We start from the raw sequence: 19,644 nt of genomic DNA, 5'->3' as shown, positions 1-19,644 counted from the left end.
CTTCTATCTAAAACTAGAAGAATACCTAGTAACTGCTTGAAGGGAAGAGTTATTCCCTTCTTCCTGCATCTGAAAGACTTTCCCTTGTCTAACTCCAGGGGCACCTCCACTGTAGCACAAATTATATCCAGAAGCATCAGAAAAGCCCTACAACTAAGTCAGAAACATGGAGATCCCTTTTGTCCTGACTTCTCTGAAACTTAAATGTTCATTTTAAAATGATATCATCATAGCTTCCAGGCCCAGCTGTTCATCCTCTTTTTCTTTATATTTTACTCTCACCAAGTCCTTGTTCTGAATTATGGGAATAATAATTAGATTCAGGAAGGAAACGGGGATGGGGGGCGGGGGGGAAGATGGGAGCCATTCATATCCCCTGAGAAGAAGAGATAAAAGTTTCATTTCTGTAAGCTGATGTGCCAGTGGTGGATAGTGGGGAACTGGGATTCCTTCTTAACTGCATGGGAGAGTTCAGCAAAGTTTATGAATAAAACAATTTAGATAAACTCCATTTATGCATTATTTGTACAAGTATCTTGGCAACTGCTTACTTAGCATCTTGAACACATCAGGAATTTTAAAGAGGACAAGAAATCTTGCCTCAAACCGTAAAAACTTCAATAGAAGTGGGTCTGGGAAGCACCGAGGGGTTTTTCTTTTTCTGCCTTTCCTTTTTCTTCCTCTAACTAAAAAAAAATTCTGATATCCTTGGCATAACTACTATAATGAAGCATAATTTATTTGATCCTCACACAGACCCCTCAGGATTACTTCTTGTAGACAGCCAATTATAAACTCTTACATACTTTATAGCCCTCATTATGTGTGACAGCGGCACACTAATAAATAATTCAAAACCCCTTTTATACCCAGCTACCTTGTGAGAATTCAGGGGTCTCGTGTGGAGGGAAAAAGCACATTGTGATGCATTCTTATTTCCAAATGGACTGAAAAACTTTCTAGCTTCAGCTTGCTTCTTTGGGACATTCTTCTTTTTCCCAGACTGGACTCCCATGGCTTGATTCATTACTAGATAAAAATCAAGTTCAAACAGAAGTGGACCATGACACACAAACTGTCACTGCCCTGTCACTTCCTTGTGATATCCTGTCAGCTGCAGACAAGAAAGGAGGTATGGAAGCAGAACAGCCAGGTTGAATACAAATGAATTGATATTCAGTTGTAGGCTTTTCATGGTAATGAAGCAGAAAGGGCCAAGGCCCAAAAAGCACATTCCACCCTGCCTGCCCTGCCTTTCTGCTGCAACTTCAAGATACCACCAGTGCTCAGGTCAAGGCTCTGGAGGAAAGCAAAACAGCTCTGACTGTCCCTCAGCTGACAGGATTCAAAGAGTAGAGTGAGGAGCTCAGGAAAGACGTGGGGTCAAATATACACATTTATGGCCCTGGTGAACTGCTGAAGTTTTGTCTTTAACTGACATGAGGCTGCTTTTTGAAGCAAAAAAGCTGCAACTATGATGACAGAAATGTTACCAAGATCACTACAGAGATCTGGGGAGTCACAAAGGCTATATCTGTCCTCATCAGGGAATTCTGTGTAACTAGTACATTACTCATACTGTCCCTTGAAGCCTTCTTTTCCCTATATGAAGAAGACGGGATAATAGTTCCAAAAGGCTCAGGCATTTCTTGCCTCAGTGTGGTGTTTGGAGACCTTGAGGGGCAGAGTGGGGAGGAGGGAAGGTGTTCAAACAAGGTTTGCAACCTGCATCAAAAATAAAACAAACAATGGTCTGAATCATATAATTTTATTGTGGGACTTGGGCTTGACTCAAACTCATTCAAATTTCCTTTCTTCTATCCTTCTGTTTAACAGGGAAGAGGAACACTTTCAAAAATCAAACCAACAAGCAAACAAATCAGCCCAACTTTTTCAAGGCCAGAGCCCACCACAACCCTTGTTCCAGGAGGATGGGAACAGCTATTTTCACAGCCTATGATATGGTCTGCGGAAGCCTGAATGTAAAACTCTTGGCACCAAAACTAAGCACTATCCACTAAATGACACATCTCTTCAACTAGTGTCTAGATGTCCACAGCTAATTACACAGTCTGAGATTCCAGCAGACATCTGGGTCTACAGAATGTTCCAATATCCCCATGTGGCTTAACACAGATACGGAATGAGTGCATATAGAGAAGGCAGAAGAAAGAGTGGCTGTGTAACACAGATACCTTAGACACAGTTATGTTAAAGCCCTGCCGCTGAGTCCCTCAAGATTATGCAATTAAATCAGCAGCTCTTCATAGCTGGCTGTGGGGATGGCAGCAGACAAAAGAAACAGAGGCATCTGCCTTTGTGTGCAGCTACAAAGAAATTATCATACATTTTAACTACAGGGTTTGACTAATGTACACTAGAGCACTCACCTACAATTACCCATTTAACCTAGCAGATCACGCTGTGATCTGAAGAGGCTGAGATACGCTTAAGTGTTCTTCTTGCAGAAGCCATAGAACTGGCCAGAGCATGTGATAAGCAGGTACAATCCAATAGGCTGACAAATCCAGCCTTTCCAGGAATGAGCAAAAGCAACAGTATCTATCTTTTCCATTTTGTACACTCCTCCACTTATGATAACCTCAGTGGCTACATACCTCAGTTAGGAATAACACATCCCTGGGAAAACATGCAAAACTGTCTGTTAAAGATACGATACTCTACCTCACAGTTTATGAATACATTTTTTGTTTGCTTTAAATAAGTGAAATAAGCATAAATTAAATATGAGATCATTTTTGCACTTTGCAGGCAGCAACAACAAACCTGATAGTGTGAACATCTGCTGTTCTTGGTTAAAATATCACTGAAAATCAGCTTTTACCTAAAAAGTAATCAAGACAAGGTTTTGGTGTCTGCAGTCTGGGTCTGACTCTGCTCCCCGAAAAGCATGTTAGTGGTGTCAGGGTAACTTCAGCAGGGTCAGCAACACAAACCAGAATAAGGCTATCAAAAAAACCAAAAGAATTGTGCCACTGTACCCTGCAGCAGGTCACTGTGTTCCAGGCCCCTGAGTCCAACAGACTCAGCAGAGCTGCACAGATTCAAGATGGAAAAGGACAATTTGCATATATACATATAGGGGTAGTCAGACACTGTATACGTTCCCAGGTATGCCTTCTTGCCCACTTCTTGCCCCTTCCCACATGCAATTTCAGGCTAACATGACCCAGTTCAGAGAGTAGCATAGGCAAACAAACAAACAAACAAATAAATAAATAAATAAATAAATAAATAAATCACTGCTGTCTATAGGTTTATTATTCTGTTGGCATTAACATTAACATAAGTGCCATGCCAAGGGCAAAGGGCCATCTCCTCCCAAGTAGCCAGCAAATCAGGTTGGGAAAACAATCAAACCTTAGTTCAGGTCAGTTTGTTTTGAGCCCTCCATGCAATGACCCGAATACATGAGGAGTCCAGCCTAGATACATTAAAGGAATAAGCGGTGTCCAAAGAGTGGTCTGGCACCTGACCAAGTCCTGGAAAGGTGGGCAGAGCTAAAGGGACCTGCAGTGCTACCCGTGGCTGAGGGCGGCTGTGGCACAATGAGATTAAGTGGGGCTGAAGAAAAAGGCTTGGACTGAATAGAAATGAGAGAAAGAGCACTGCAAATGTGACATTGAGGGATATTCCAAGACATATGAAATAGGAGCAGGTTGAAAGCTGAAGGAGCAAAAACTGTCAAGATGAGAATAGCTTCTATATTAAAGGCAGTTAAAAGGCCAAGGAGGAAAAGATTGTGATAGGAGCCATAAACCTGGATTACTTGCAACAATAAGGGAGAATAAACTGTTGTGTAATATGAAGGGGCCCTCCAGTCAAAAGGCAGTTGGAGCTGGAAAGAGGTTTCTTAAGAGATAATCCCTTCTCAATTCCCCGATATACAGCCTTGCTACTGTACTTCTTGTGTTCATTCTTTACAATGATCTGCCTACCTGCCTAATAAGCATCATTCTGTCTGCCATCGGAAAGGAGTACATGACTGGCAATAAAAAGCTTGGATGTAATTCAGCAATCCAAAACGCCATGGCTCCAATTTATTCATTCATTTAGTTTTCAGTGGTGCAATGACACTGGCCACAATAGTATCGCATGAGGCTGGTTTAAGTATCCAGGAGAGCTCAGGGAGCGGAAAATTCAATTCTTATTGCCATGGTGAGCAATGTATAGCACTGAAGAGAACTCCCAGCGTAAGAAGGGTGGTCTCCCTGCAATACTCCTTTTTGAGCTCACAAAGAGCATTATCAAAACTCTGAAATCATTACTCCAACTGGGGGTGATGATCCCTCCGAAACTCATCTGTGTGGAAGCTCCTCCCAGCAAGTGGCAGTACTGAAAATGTGCTGCTGACAATCATCAAACAGATTTACTGCATTACACATCAAAAAAGTCCTCTGCAAAGCTGCGCAACGGCAGTATTTTCTACTTATGAACTGTCACAAGACGAGCCTTCTGAGGTCACTACCTTGCCACTCAGCTGGCACTAATTCATCTGATTTTGAATATTTCCCAAAGGCAGAACACAAACAACTTACTTTATTGACTCTTAAAAACATAAAAAGGAGTTAGGTGGACAGTTTCCAACTTGAAGTCCCTGGTGTAGGTACACCTTGTTCCTCTGCAGAGCCATGGTAAAGGCATCTTTGACACCCGCCGTCTAGTGCTGGCCATGGACACGGTCTCTCAAAGCAGGGGTGCACAAAGCACCACATAGCACTGGTACTATGCCCAGAGAATGTGGTGTGGTGAATTAGGGGGGAGATGCTTTGTACCCAGCTTTACAGAGCTCCTGACAGGCCTATGAGCAAGACTCAGGACAGTGTTATTCATATAATTGTAAAACTAATACTGGCTTGCAAATGTTTACATGTTCAATTATATATAAGCCCTCTCCAGTGAGTACATCTGTCTCTTTTGCCTTTTCTTTGTCACTCAGAATGCCTCCTGAATGCAGAAGATGAATGCTGCAAATGAATGATGAAGATGAATGTCAGTAAAAATCTGCTGCGTGTAGGATCCACAGAAGTGAGGAAAGAGAAATCGGGATTTGTATTCTCTTCTGAAGGGTTCTCCAGGCTGGAATTGGCTCAGTTTGAAGCCTGCCCTTTTTAAGAAGTCCTTTTGCTTTCATAAATGCTGTGCAATGATTTTTTTTCCTCCAGCATTTGAACTAAGGGACACTCCTTCGTCTGTTACCAAAACCAGAGCAAATCTGGCAGCCAGACCTCTTTCCTCAGACAGATGATGCTTTTACAGGCAGAGCCATAATACTGATACTTTTTGAAGGGAGTGAAAAGAGAGAAAGGTGGCACGATAATTTACTAAATACCAGTCTGAATCAGAAGGTAGGAATGAGCTGCCTGCAGGAAAAATCTGCCTCTTACCAGTGGCAGAGACAAGAAGAGAAGGTCAAGAAGGTAAGTCACAGTGTTTTGCATTTGTAGTGCAGTGCTCGCCATGGGGCTACCACAGCTCAGTTGATATTGGGCAACTAAAGCCTTGCATATCTGATGGTCAGTCTTATTCCTGCATCTCATGGGTATTTCCAGAGAGTCCACTCTGCAGCCTCTGGGGTCGTCACAGAGGGGCTGACTACATGCACAGCCCTTGCTAGACGAGCAACTTCTATGTTCCCTCTTTGTACCTACCCAGTCTTCACTCATCCTCCCCCGCTATTAAAGGGGAGACGTGAAACTGGATGATGTATGTAACAGTTTTTTTCAGATGAAATGTCAAGGTGGATGTGTCCAGAAACAGGCTGACTCAGTCCTTGCATGGGGGGGTGGTATTAGGCACTAGTGGCTGCTACTTGTCAGCAAGAAATAAAATGCTTAAGACATTTGCTTAGCAGAGAGTCACGAAAAACTCCAATTTTACCCATAGAAGAAGAAAAAGAAAATCATCACAAGGTTTCCTGCCTTAACCTGTCATTTTAAGTTTAATAAGACTAGTTTTTTCCTGAGTTTCAGTACAGGAAGATCTTAGCTGACACATTTCAGGTCAGCCAGTGTGACTGATTTAATACAGATGAAAGAGGCTAGGGAGGAAGAGTAGAAAAAAATAAGACATTAATATACAGTAAATCCTATTTCAGTTCCTCAGAAGAATATTGCTTTCTCCAGGGATGTTGTGGTTTAACCCCAGCCACCAACTAAGTGGGATGGGAAGGAGAATTGGGAAACAGTAAAACCTATGGGTTGAGATAAGAACAGGTTAAGAACTGAAATAAAGTAAAACATCATAAGAAGAAAAAGAAAGAGAGAAAAATAAAAGCCAATGAACACAGGTGATGCACAACCCAATTGCTCATCACCTGCTGACTGATACTCAGCCTGACCAGAGCAGCAACTGGTCCCTTCTGGATGACTCCCCACAGTTTATATACCGGGCATGATGTGCTGTGGTATGGAATACCCCTTTGATTACTTTGCATCAGGTGTCCTGTCTCTGCTTCCTCCCAGCTTTTTGTGCCCCTGCTCATCAGCAGAGCATGAGACCTTGATCAGAATAAGTGCTACTGAGCAACAACAAAACCATCAGTGTGTTATCAGCATTGTTCTCAGACGAAAGCCAAAACACAGCAGTGTACCAACTAGTAAGAAGAAAATTAACTCTATCCCAGCAGAAACCAGGACAAAGCAAATTAAATGATTATATAAGGGAAAAAAAGGTCCACAGAGTTTATTTGTGGGTCTCCTTCCTCACCTCACCAGCCCAGAAAGAGTTAATGCTGCTGGTTGGCATCAATTTTATAGTCAAGCAGATTATCATGATCCTCTTATGGATGTGGAACACAGTAGCACCTCTCCTAAAAGGCACCAGCCTGCAGGCAGTGCCGAGGATGGGACAGGCTTGGTGAGCAGCCCTGCTCTCTGTCTTGTGAAACTGTGGGTAGCCATTTGATGGACAGGGCTAAATTAGGTCAAATCACTGCATCAGTGCCAGTGCAGCTGAGGAGCAATTGTTATGTGACCAGTTTTAGGGGATGTTGCGGTGTGTGCGGGGGTTGGGTTAGATTTTTGCCTAAGCTCTTGAGAGAAATGCATTATTTATTGGCATTATTTTGCTAACTATTATAATGCAATATTTATTATTACATTAAACAATAAGCCTAAGATCTTTGTAACAGGAGAGGATGACATTTGCTTGCTCTCATGCTGAACACCCAAGCACAGCCAGCTCCCACTTGTCCTTCCCTGGAAGTTCGTTACTGAACGAACTGCTCCCAAGAGCTCACTCTCTCTTTCTTCCCTGCCCTCCCCCTTTCCTGTCTTGAACTTCCAGCAGAGAATTGAGTCTTTGTTATCACTCACGCATTGGTGAACTATAACCCCCTCCAGCAGCCTCATGTGCCCCCACGGATGCTCGAGTCCAGCAGTGGGTGGAAATGGCCCTCTCCATCCCACAAGCAGGATCAGGCCCATGTCTGTGTGGATATGTTTCAAGGCTCTTCAGCACAGAAACATGATGTGGATTTGCAGCCATTGAGATGGTATTATCAGAGGACTTAAAGCATTACTAGGAGGAAGAACAGGTTTAATGGATGTTCCTTTACTTCTAGGTTCTCTCCAACATATGTAGCCCAGTACACGGACAACAAAAATGTGGGAAAAAGCAGAAGAAGCCTAGGTGACACTGAAGTGTCTCATTAATAGAGTTTATTTTCTCTCTCTGATCTTCTCTAAGGACATTAAGAAATTGCATTGGATCATAATTTCCTTTTCTAGACATGAAAAATGCTGTGAGGGGTACCTGCTATGCAACCCAATTACACTACTAATGCATGTGTGAAGTCTAATTTACAGGCACATTTTCAGACACAAGTCAGAAGGATCAAAATGCAGTTTATTAAACCTGTAAGGGGAACATACTGTGCAGCCAGGTTTTACACTGTGGTAGCTTCAAGGGTTTAGTAGCAATAAGGTGGACTACAAGGACGGAGAAGCTTTTGTCAAATGTTATTGTGCTTTGGATCATGCCTGTGTTAAGAAAGAGATCACAATGGTTCTTATCAATGGTTGCGGAAACCAGATGCCACTGTTTGGTTATTGCAGCTTTATTTCCAGGAAGCATGTAAATCCTCTATTTTATCAATGCATCTCCTTTTTATAATATGAGTGACAGATGGAGTAAGTGGAAATTGCATAATAAAATGAGCAGAAGCTGATATCAGTTTGAATTTGTTCAGACACTGATTATCTCGTGCTTTGAATAACAGACATCTGCACGTCTCTCATCAAAGCAGGAGGCTTTGAGCTACCATGTCACAGCTGCGGGTTTTCCTAAGTTTTCCAAATGGAGTAACTGCTTTAACCACTGAAAGCTCAGTTGTGTGGTATCTCAATAAAATTAAACAGCCTTGACTTTTTAGGACTCAGGCTACTTTGCATTAACATCAAACTCCCACAAAGGCAAAACCCACTGTGGGATTTATAGTATGCAAACAGACAAATTAACCCAGAGCTTGGTAAAAGATTAGCAGAAAATAGCAGAAAGGTGCAAAGCACAGTTTAATTAGATCATTATATTCCACAATGACCAGCATACAGATTATGAAGATTAGGCTCTATTAAAGCCCTGGACTATGGTTACTTTGGTAGAGAGCTGATATTCCCATGTAATACCAAGTTGACTAAATAATAATTATAACTGCATGGCACAGATCCAGCGTGATCACTTTATGGGGGGATACACCCATGTTTTACTTTTCCAGCACTCAAAAGCACCAAGTAGAAAGAATTCAGATAAAGTAAGAGGTAGTGTTTTGAGACTGTAGAGAGAGAGAGAAACACACCTGAACATCATCACACTCATTCAGTCCTAAACCAGATCTGCTTACACTGGATCTTGGACTAAGTTATCATCACCCATGAAGTCTAGCTGTGATCAGTGGCTGATAAGCAATGAGCGTCATTTCAATTTCTCCATCTCTTGAGGTCTACAGGCTGATGGGGCTGGTCAGTCAGGCCAGCCCACAAGCTAGGTGGGCTTGCTGGGCAATTCTAAGAAAGCTGTTCTTCAAAACAGCCTTAACCAAATGTATCAAAAGTCACAAAGAACAGATAACAGTTGAGAATGAGTAATGGGGACAAAAGCCAAAGTGATGGCTGAAATAGGAACACTTGTAAACCAGAAAATGCAGCTTTTGTGAGCTAATAGCAATGAGATGTGAGATTACTGGCGTGCGCTAGCAAGGACAGGGAGTGATGGAGAGGAGAGCTCATATGGGAATGGCAGTGCATATGCAGGAACAAGGGATCAGCACAAAGTGTCTGTTCAGTAGATGAATGAAGAATCAAGAAAGTAAAAAGAAAATGATGTCTTTTTGCTCAGAGGGATAAGTAAAATGTTGTTGTCCCATGAATACCTGAAGTATTCACAGGCTTAATTGTGCTGTCTAATAAACCCCACGTCAGGATGCAGGGTCACTGCATGGTGGCTGTCCACATCATCCACCGTTCCAAAGCTTTAAGCCTGCCCACCTGGGCAATGTTGCTGTGCTTAGCACGAACTAAGCACAGTTTGGGGGGGAGCCATCTATCCAGAAGCCTGCACAACTCTGTTGGTTCAGAAGCAATTTTAACTGATCATAGAGGCCCTTTCTGCCTAAGTTGCTGCTCCTCAAATGGGAGGAAAATATTCCTAATGCATGTAAAATTCAGACCTGAGCTTCTTCAAAGACCCCGACAGCTTAGCTGCTATGAATCACCCTGTTATGAGTCATTATGAAACATGTAAGGCTGCTTTTGTGTATCTAAGAACAATCAAAACCTTCATCATAGGACTCCCTTTGCGCAAGTCAGTTGGTGTATTGAGCGGCTGCATATTGTCACACAAAAAGATTTTCTGAGAATGCTTTTGTCTTGTAATAGAGTATCAGCTGCATTTATACAACAGAGAAGCGCATTATTTTCTGCATGGTTTTGTTTCCAGCCACATTACCAGGCAGAAAAAAATGGTTATCATTCACAAATGTCAGTTCTGGAAAATAATTCGAAGGCATGATAAATCACACAACAAGAATGCTCCAAGAAGGCCTCTTACTGCTCCATTCATGCCCTAGAGCTGCTGATCATTACATATAAAACACATGGTTATTCTAATAAAATGCATTAAGATTTTATGGCACAGTGTCTTGAAATCACTCAGAAACAACCTAGAAATGTCATTAGTGGGTGACTGTGCCATGTGAATTATATAGCTTTTGCCCACTGTATTATTTCATACTCTGAGAAATTTGATCTACTCAGATCATAATTATTTTGTTTTGATCTGAACATTAAGCCTGCTCCATCTATGGGTGAGTGACTAACCTGGCTCCAAGTTCATTCCCCTTGGAGAGCAGAGCACACGCCAGCACATTACGAAAACAAAGAGCCAGTCTCTGTTTCAAGCTGAAAACATCTGGTAAAATAGTTCTTGTTATATTTGGTGCACCCTGAGAGGCTAGTTTGAGATAGCAGGGCAAGCACCAGTATTTCAGAAGAAAAAGGTTAACAATGTGTTATTTCCTCACTTGGCAAAGAAAATGCTAAATAAATCATGTGAATTATTCAGTGCTGAGGGACAAGTTATATTTTCTATTTCTGCTCTTTGCTCAGTCTGACATGACTTTAGTACATGCAGAGGTGAGAAGAAAAGGTCTTTCTTAATCTCTGAAGTATGGCTTCCTCGATTGTAAATTGTGTTTTTCTAGGTGAATGGTCAGAATCTGGGGCAGCTGGAGCGACTGCGAGGAATAACAACACAAGGTTAGTTCAACATCTCTGTCATGCTAAAGCTTCCTCTACAGCCACCAGGTCTTCCCCATTTTCTTCCTTTTCCTTTCTGCACCTTTCCAGTGGTGTGCTGAGACAAATGCTTGTGTTGGTAAATCATTCTGCATCTTTATGTCACCCCAGAAGTCCCAGGGGGAGGATGCTCACCAATGCTATGTATACATATACAGGCAAATCCTGCTGCAGAGAGCGTGTGCTGTGTAAGCAGTCTTCCCCTGGATAGTTATGCCTCCCTGCTTGCAGCTCAGGGCTGACAAAAGTTATGATGCTTGAAAGTACTCTATCAGAACAGCGATAGACATTCACTAATGCAACAGAGTGCCCGACTTTCATGAAACCTTTCTTCACAGGCACTTTAAACAGAGGATTACAGTCCCCTTGATATAGCATAAATCCTAGGTGACATGTTGGATTGCCATGAACCAAATCTACAGTCTAAGGGCTACAGCCAGAGAGTGGCTGGCTTCTGAAGGCAAGGGGAGAGCAGCACAAGAGGAATACCCTTCTCTGCCTTGCCATGCTCATTTTGTGTAAGAGCTATGAGGCCATCAAACTAATCAGCACTGGAAAAACCTGATTTCAATGTCTCTAATGTGTGGCAGCAATCTTTGTGATGCTGCCCTGCTGATTTGTCTCAGCTGTCTTCAGCTTTCCATACTGTGATACTAGATTGGTGCTAAGCATCTCAGGTAAATCAAACCTGCCAAGATACCTGCCTTTTGTCCTGGGACATGTGTCCCTCACCAGATGAACCAACCCAGCAACTCCATTCATTATCTATTTGCAGAGCCACACTTTGACTGTGGGACTGCAAGGACCTTCCAGCCTTCCCCACCTCTCTATGTGATTTTTGCTGTGTCCTGACTATTTGCTAGGATGAAGATGGGACTCAGCACCCCTTGGTTTAACCCAGGAACACATGCAGGGAGGGTTAGCTGTGGGACAAGGACCCTACACTGCATTGGAAATACTGCTGGTCTGCCCATCAGAGAGGATAATCCCAGGGAATTGGGAGGGCAGGAAGTGGGTATTTTTATTGTTTCACTGGACTTTATTGTTTTCTCATAGTTTTCCAACCATATTCACAAACACACACAGGCTTGCATTTGGGGAAGGGGAAGGCCTCAGTCCCTCTCTCAAAGGTAAGCATTTTGTCTTACATGCAGCATGCACTAAAATGGATGTTTTGAATTGCAAAGTTAGACCAGATGTAAACTTGGACCAGAGACTGCAACTTCAGCTGAGAAACATTCTCTTCAGGTGTTCTGAGCATACCTGATTTGGCTAGCTGGATACTGCTTCTTTGGCAGTAATTGCAAGGCAGAGTTTTTGTGAGAGATGGAAGGTAATAATTCCATATGACACAAACACAAACCAAACACATATAAATAGATCAAATATAAACACATGTAATAATTACAACAGATTGCATTTGGGGGAAGACTGCCTGTCCTTCTAAGAAGCCGGTTACAGCATCAGCCAGGTTAATATTTCTTCCTTGAAATCTGATTACCAGATACTTGAATAATGGCTTAAAATACAGCTAACTGCTATAGAATCATAGAATAGTTTGGGTTGGAAGGGACCTTCAAAAGTCATCTAGTCCCTTCCCCCTGCAAAGAGCAGGGACATCTTCAACTAGATTGGGGTGCTCAGAGCCCTGTACAAGCTGACCTTGAATGTTTCCAGGGATGGGGCATCTACCCTAAGAACAAACTGAGTAACTTTAAAAACCTCACTTTTTTTTTCAGATATTTCTTCTTGGGCTTTCTAAACAAGACATTGCTGAATGTGCCAGGTTTTTCCTTCCAGGCTGACACAGGGGCTAATGTGCTAAAATTCTTGTGGATTCCTTGCTATTTAGGTAGAAAAGGGTCATTTTTCTCTTTACTGAATTAGGTACATAAAAGGCAGAAGATCTTTTACACTTAAAAATCTACAGCCAAATGCAGTGAGATAGCTGTAGTTCTATAAAGCATCCTTCTCTAAATGAAATCCTAACAAACAAAAGTTCAGCACTTAGAAATATGCATCTGTTCAAACTGTCATGTAAAATCTTTTGCCTTTAACTTCTGTTATATCAAAGTTTTCACTTATAGCTAGTGCTACAAAGTGAGATTGAGTGACAGTGTTAGAAATGGATGAGTCCTTTAAAAGCTTCTGCTTTAAAATCATTTTATGTAGTCTTCAAAGCAATAACATCAGAGATATTAACAGCCCTGGAGGTTTTATTTTAAAGACCACATATAAAAAAGGAAATATTTTAATATTAAAAAGTCTTTTATATCCCCCTCCCCCCCTCCCCCCCCCCCATCAGGAAGAGAGGGAGAACTCTGCTAAACCTCTTCAAAATACATGAGTCAGCTTTTACTGCAGATCCTGGACTGTCTCAGGCTGAGTGTCAAATTGTATTAGCTACCTTTCCGTTGCTCCATCCACGAGACAGGAAGCTGAGGGTGCTACTGCTGATGGTATATGGACTGTGACAGCACCAGTATGGAAAGGTATATCTTGGAATGTGCAGCAGTCAATATGAAAAATATAAATTGATTACATTTCTTTGTAGCTTTAATAGCAGTTGCCTGCCAGACTGAAGCTGTTCAGACTTGGTTACACATTCCTGATAGTGCTTGGATGATGTATGAGGACTTGCTTTCAATAGACATTACGTATCTTCTGTCAAATCAGCATCCACATGAGAAGGCCTCCTCACATGCCCAGTGATTATGTGGAAACTAGCTCACTGCTGGTTTGTAGCCCCCTAATCTCATACTAGGTATCTCCAAGACATAGAAATTGAACAGGACGGCACTGGTCTGCTTTACTGCAATGCTCCAGTAATTTCTGTTCTGGTTTTCCTGACTGAAGCCACCTGTGCACAGATTTATTTTTCCTGTCCTTATTTATTGTTGGTTCACCCTGCTTGAAAAATGGATGCTTCCCTTCTTTGAAAGGTGCTTAATGTTTTCTAATATAATCTAATGGAAGTTCTTATCAACTGCTGTAATACATTTGGCATCTCCATAAAGAAGCATATTTTGCTGCAAAAGAGGAAACTACAGACTTGTAAATATGCCTGTCTTCTTGTGACTCTGCATTCGAAGGATGCATCTCAGAGGCACAGTGAAGGCAAGAAGCTTGCCTAGGTCTGGACCTACGCTGGGAGGTGGGGAAAGAAGCAGGGAAAGAAAAAACTGTGAAAGAAAAAACTGTGCTACCTCTGGGCTCTTCTTGTCAGAACTGTCGTACTTTCAATCCCCAATTTCAAGTGCATACTCACAAGACAAATGTGAGTGCTTAGTTGTGTTCCTTAAGCAAGCCATGTGTTACATGGGTTTGTTTTGAATTGGAAGAGAAAAATAGGGTGCTAAGTATCTGGGGCTTTCCCACTAATGTAGCAATGCATCACCTGGGTCCTTCCCTGATTCGTTTTGTTTTAATTCTGCTGCAAAATCTGAAAGAAAAGTTCTAGTACATTTCTGACAGATGCATCAAAAGAACTCCCAGTTCCACCACCTGACCATCAAATACTGAAAGATTAATCTTCTTCCCTTTTCCTCCCATTTCCAAGGCTTTATTTGTGCCAGAGAATGTCACAAAACACCCACAAATCAGTCATGGCAGAAACTTGTACAAATGCTCAAAGCTCTTCCCTAGCAGGTTAACAGGTTACTACTGAAGGAAAGTATCTCCTCCCTCCCACCCCACTTGGGGTTTAATGGAGGTATAGCTCATGTGCTGGGAGCAGATGCCACAGAAATAGTAGGAGCTGTAGCCAAGGTGAGTAAAATGCTTTGTCATGGATTTTCCCAAAAGAGAGGGAAAATATGGTTCCCAACTGCCTGAAAGGAACTTTCAGACCTTCACAGACTCCTGAACTTTGTTCCAGATGCAAAGAGTACTCTCAAATGTCATACTCTAAGAAGAAGGACTTGAAATATAATAAGCTTCTATGAACAGCTTTAAACTTAGGAGCTACATTTACGACACTTTAAATACAACAGATGGATCCACATAATTAGCATCTTATCTGCATATATTTGTACATAAGAAAAGAATACTCTTAATTAGCAGGTGGGGAGCCTGTATTTCCTAATATTTTGAAGTCTTTGGGCTCTCTCTTTGCATCAGATACGCAATTTCTATTGGAATCACAAGGAACAGTGCAGGTGGAGGATGCCTTTGAAAGTGAAGGTGTCATTTAGACACCCTGCCTCCCCACCCCACAGTTTCTATAATTCAAGATATGAAAGGAAGAAAAAATTCACGGAAAGAACTAACACTGTTAGACCATCTAGACTTAACTTTTTAAGACCTCCACTAATTACATGGAGACTTTTTAAGACCTCAACTAATTACATGGAGCTCCTGCTATGAAAAGCCATACTCAGGTTTCTACTGTAGCCAGTAGTTTTCAGAAAAGGTAAACCATTTTTGGTTGTGTCTGCTGGAAGCTCCAGGCACAAGAAATACCAATGACAGATCATCTTATTTATCTTACAGAGATCAAAATTAATCTTACAAAAAAGGAAGAGAAGTCAAGAGATTATACAGGCTTATAAAAAATGTATAAAGGAGAACTTATCCTTGATTTTTGAACATTCAACTTCTGTGCTTTAAACTGCTCAGAGTTTGGGCTCCAGTATTAACAGCATTCATCCACTGACTAAAATGAGCCTACAGTTAATGGACTTTCATTTATCCTTCCCTGAAGTATTTAAGCAACTGAACCAAATGTCATACATCAATAAACAGTAAGTCAGTGGACAAATAAGAACATAGTTATAATGTTGTCTTACCCTTCTCAGATAGAAAGAATCCATCTGAATGGTAGTTTAGGTCACTGTTGCTGAAATACCTCCCCATGAGCACAGTAAAAGAAGCAAGTATTGAGGAGATACCAGAGGAGTCAGGAGCTGTGGACTGGTGAGCACCTTCCACAAGTGAAAGGTGTGAAGGAAACACTTCTGATAGTTGGAAAAAGATGTGGGAAGATACAAGTGGAACCACTTAAAAAATTAGGCCTTTCACTCTTGTAAATCCCTTAAAGTTGTTTTTGTTGTTGGTTTTGTGGTTTTTTTCTGTACTGGCCCTGTATACAGCAGAAAAAAGTCTGAATTATTTTTGTATTTTAACCTGGAAACTGTGCCAATCTCTTTAACTGACGTTTTAGAAAAATACAAAAAAAAAAAAAAAATACACCCCCCCCCAAAAAAAAACCAACCAAAAAACCCCACAAAATTGTGAATTTGACTGTTTGTGACAAATTTTAGAAGTAAATTTGGATATGAAGTTCAGATTTAAATAATGCAAGTACTGAGCAGCAGTTACAGACATAATGTGTTGAAGATGATTAATGTCAGAAAGACGTGTCTGCAGCTTCAGCATGGCAATTCTTCTGCCAGCAAGAGGAACCACAATAGACTATGGCCAAAACACATACTTTCATTTCCTTCTTCCCTTCCTCCATTTTTCTCCTGCCTATCTCCCTCCTCTTCTTATTCCCTCTCCCTCTTCTGCTGCTCCTGTCTTTCTCAAAAATCCCTTTTGTTAAGAAATTGTACAAAAGAAACAACTGAACAAAAGAAACCGCCATGCCCAAATTTATCAATAACAAGATAGATGGGTGGCATGGTGTAGTGTGAGGTGTCCCTGCCCATGGCAGGGGGGGCTGGAACTAGATGATCTTAAGGTCCTTTCTAACCCTAACTATTCTATGATTCTATGATAGACAGTTTTTGTTACTGATTCAGCAAAATTTGAACCTGTTAAAAATATGATGTATTCAGATTTTATAGGATTAATAAATCAATGTCTTTTATATTGTTTCATCTCAATATTTTTCATCCCTGATACTGTTCTAAGATACAAGTGATCATGACTATCTTTTGCATACTGAATGATTTAATGACTGTACTGACATATCGTCAACATATTGACAAGGATATACCTTTCCAAAAGAACATTAAAACCTACAGCTAATCCACCACAGGAAACTACTACTGAGCTTAAGAGGTGCATTAGCTAATACATTACAGTACAGAGACTGCTGCTTCTCCTGAAATAAAATTAAAGCACCTGTTTTGAATGGGAGCTTTTTGACAAAACCACACTTATTTCAGGCCTGTGCTGTGCTCTGCCCTTGGTGCAGGACAGACTCAGCTACAGGCAGCCCCCACTTGGTACCAATTACACATCTGTGTGGTCTTGATTTTATCTAACAGTGCAGAAACAAGTTCTCATGTGGACATCCTCTCTGTTTGGCAGTAGAAGTGATTAATGAAGTTGTTTTCTTGTAACAAAACCCTTTAAGAGCTCAACTGACCAAAATGGGGTAACCACTGCAGAGATGGGGTGTGTGTGGAGTACTGCACCCAGACCAGAGCTCCACACCACACCGCACAACTCCGCATCCCCAGCTTCTCACAGCCGGCAAGATTATTCATGCTATTGCCCTTCTATTTCTAGTGCTGGATCCAACAAATGGCACCTGCCTATTATGCAGAGCCTGAGTGCCTTCCTTACCAGGGTCATAATGAACCAGTGCTCCCAGTTCAGCACAGGTGCCTATTTCTATGCCACCAAACCAAGGACATTCTCCGCAAAAAACATATCTTTAAAAAAGTGGGTTTGAATGAAGCTATAGTGGGTCAGTGGCAAAGAGCAGAAAGGACAAAACTGTTCAGTGGTCTTATACACACAGACTCTGTTAATGTTACAAACCTTATTTGAAAGTGAAAACATCACATTTACCGTTTTACCCTCTGCTCTAAATTCCTATCAATTTTTCTTATCTATCTCTTCACAAACAAAAGAAAAAAAGCCATGTGATGAAAACTAGTGTGAAGAAAATAAAGAGAAAATAGCAGAGATCAAGCTGCTGGAAAAAAAACATCTGCTGCTGGATTTCATGTTGATGTTTCTCCCCACAGGGAAAGTCAAACTCTTTCCGCCAAGACTCGGTGAGACACAAATAATGGTTAGAGGAAAACGGAGAGTCCATGTGTTATTTCATTTGGCAGTAACAGTCGTGTTACCCTCCCCAGGGACAGTAAGACACCTGGAGGAAAGTTTTCAGCACAAGAACAACCTGAGCTGAGCCAGCCTGCAGCCGCATGCATGGCTTGTTAGGGTTCCGGAAGGGGTGGATTTACTGGTAATTCCTTAGGACTGGGTTACAGCCTCCCCAGTTTCACTCACCTCGGGGGATCTCAAACCAACAAATGTCCATGGCTTAAGTGGAGAGCTGACCCTCCTGCCTGATTTCGCTTGGTAGGTTTGTCAGGGTAAGTAAATAAACATGACCAAACTTTACAAGGTGGCTCATTCTGCTGGTGGATGTTCAAATAGGAATCCAGAGCACACACCTCAAGCCCACAGCACATGTTGCTGCCCCTCAGCTGCCTTGGACTCCACCTCTAAGCCTTGGACCTCATTTTTAGCCCCGGATATTCCCATTCTCTTAGGCATGGACAGGATACCACACAGAAAGTAACATCTGATGAACTTCCCAGCTGATGGCTGTGTGCTTAAACTAGGTCTTTTTGTGACTCTGTAGCTCTCAGCTTCCCAGTCTACTACCATGCAAATGAGAGCTGATTATTTGGGGGCAGTTCCAGGAGAGTCCAGTCCAAGCAATGCCAAATGCCACTGAGGATATTCTGGTCTTCATGAGGCCTACTGACATCTTCAGACACTGCCAAGTCCATTAAAGAAGTGACATAATTAACCAGGCTCAAATTCACCTATAGCTAGAGTTATCTAAAACCTTCCCTTAACTTCACAGATAACTCTCTGCCACAACAGTGACTGAGTGACAGTACAGTAAATGTACATGCTGTACTGATGGAGCACTTCCACAAAATCTCCATCATTCATGGCAAATCTAATTGCGAAAATTTTGCCATTGAAACTGGAAAGAAGTTAGTATCACCTGGTATTTCATCTATGACACAGATGAGCTACATCTACAAAGGAGAGCTCAAATGAGACAGAGTAAGCAGTTTCCAGAGTTTCCATGTTTCATTCCGTTTTCCAGCTGGTCCTAGTCAAGTTCAAATCAAATGATTTGTCAAATGGGATCAGACATGAAGGAAATCAGTAACTCAGGTGAGGCTGAGAACCAGCTCCTGGAGAATCAGAGTATTTCTCTCTGTTGAGTAAAGAACTGGCTACTGAAATAGTGATGTAGGACTCATGAAGAAAGAGGAGCTGCTACATGAAATACACCTAATAGAGATTTTTCCAGGCTACAGAGTATTGTCCAGGATATTTAGCACGTATAAGCCCCCAAAAGCCAGAGATGCTGACAATGATGTTTGAACGAGTACAGAGAGTTTTAGCATTCCCTTGCTGACTGATGTATTTTCCTTTCAGCATTCAGTTTCAACACAGGCTGGAGAGTCATTAAATGTCAGGAGAGATCCTGTTTTGGAAATGAAGACATCTGTGTGGGTGTAAGATTAAACATTCCCCCATCTTTCAAATGACTCAATGTATGAAAGACCCAAATGCAGTATTTTGGTTGAAATGGTGCTTAATCCAAGCCTAGCCATAGCCATTCATAAAGATCTGCAAAAGGGCAAAGTATGCTATCTATCATTATGCCAAATTAGCTTTTACGTCCCTTCTGTTCACTGCCTGGTTCTCTTGGTTGTGTTGTGAAGTTTAAGCAAAATGATACAGACAGCAGGATTTTATAACATCCTTGACATGGCTGCTATCGCCTCTCATTATTATTGGAAAGGTCTTTGTCTGAAGTTACAATCTATTTAGCAAATGACAAAAACATAAAGTTGGGAGAGAGAGAATTTTCAACTAAGAGAGTGAACTGTGTTTTTAG

The 19,644-nt window shown here is 41.6% G+C and overlaps 1 protein-coding gene across 1 annotated transcript in view; it reads right to left on the bottom strand.

Moving 5' to 3' along the window:
* Positions 1–19,644, bottom strand: part of LHFPL6 (LHFPL tetraspan subfamily member 6) — a 141,246-nt gene that overhangs the window by 29,630 nt on the left and 91,972 nt on the right. The gene's annotated exons all lie outside the window — the stretch shown is intronic.

Source organism: Neopsephotus bourkii, unplaced genomic scaffold (genome assembly GCF_033783945.1).
Source record: "Neopsephotus bourkii isolate Nb327-2 ecotype Australia unplaced genomic scaffold, CSIRO-AGI_Nbou_v1 NB_36, whole genome shotgun sequence".
NCBI lineage: Eukaryota > Metazoa > Chordata > Aves > Psittaciformes > Psittacidae > Neopsephotus > Neopsephotus bourkii.
The sequence above is the reverse complement of the archived record's forward strand: the minus strand, read 5'-3'. Positions and strand labels throughout refer to the sequence as shown.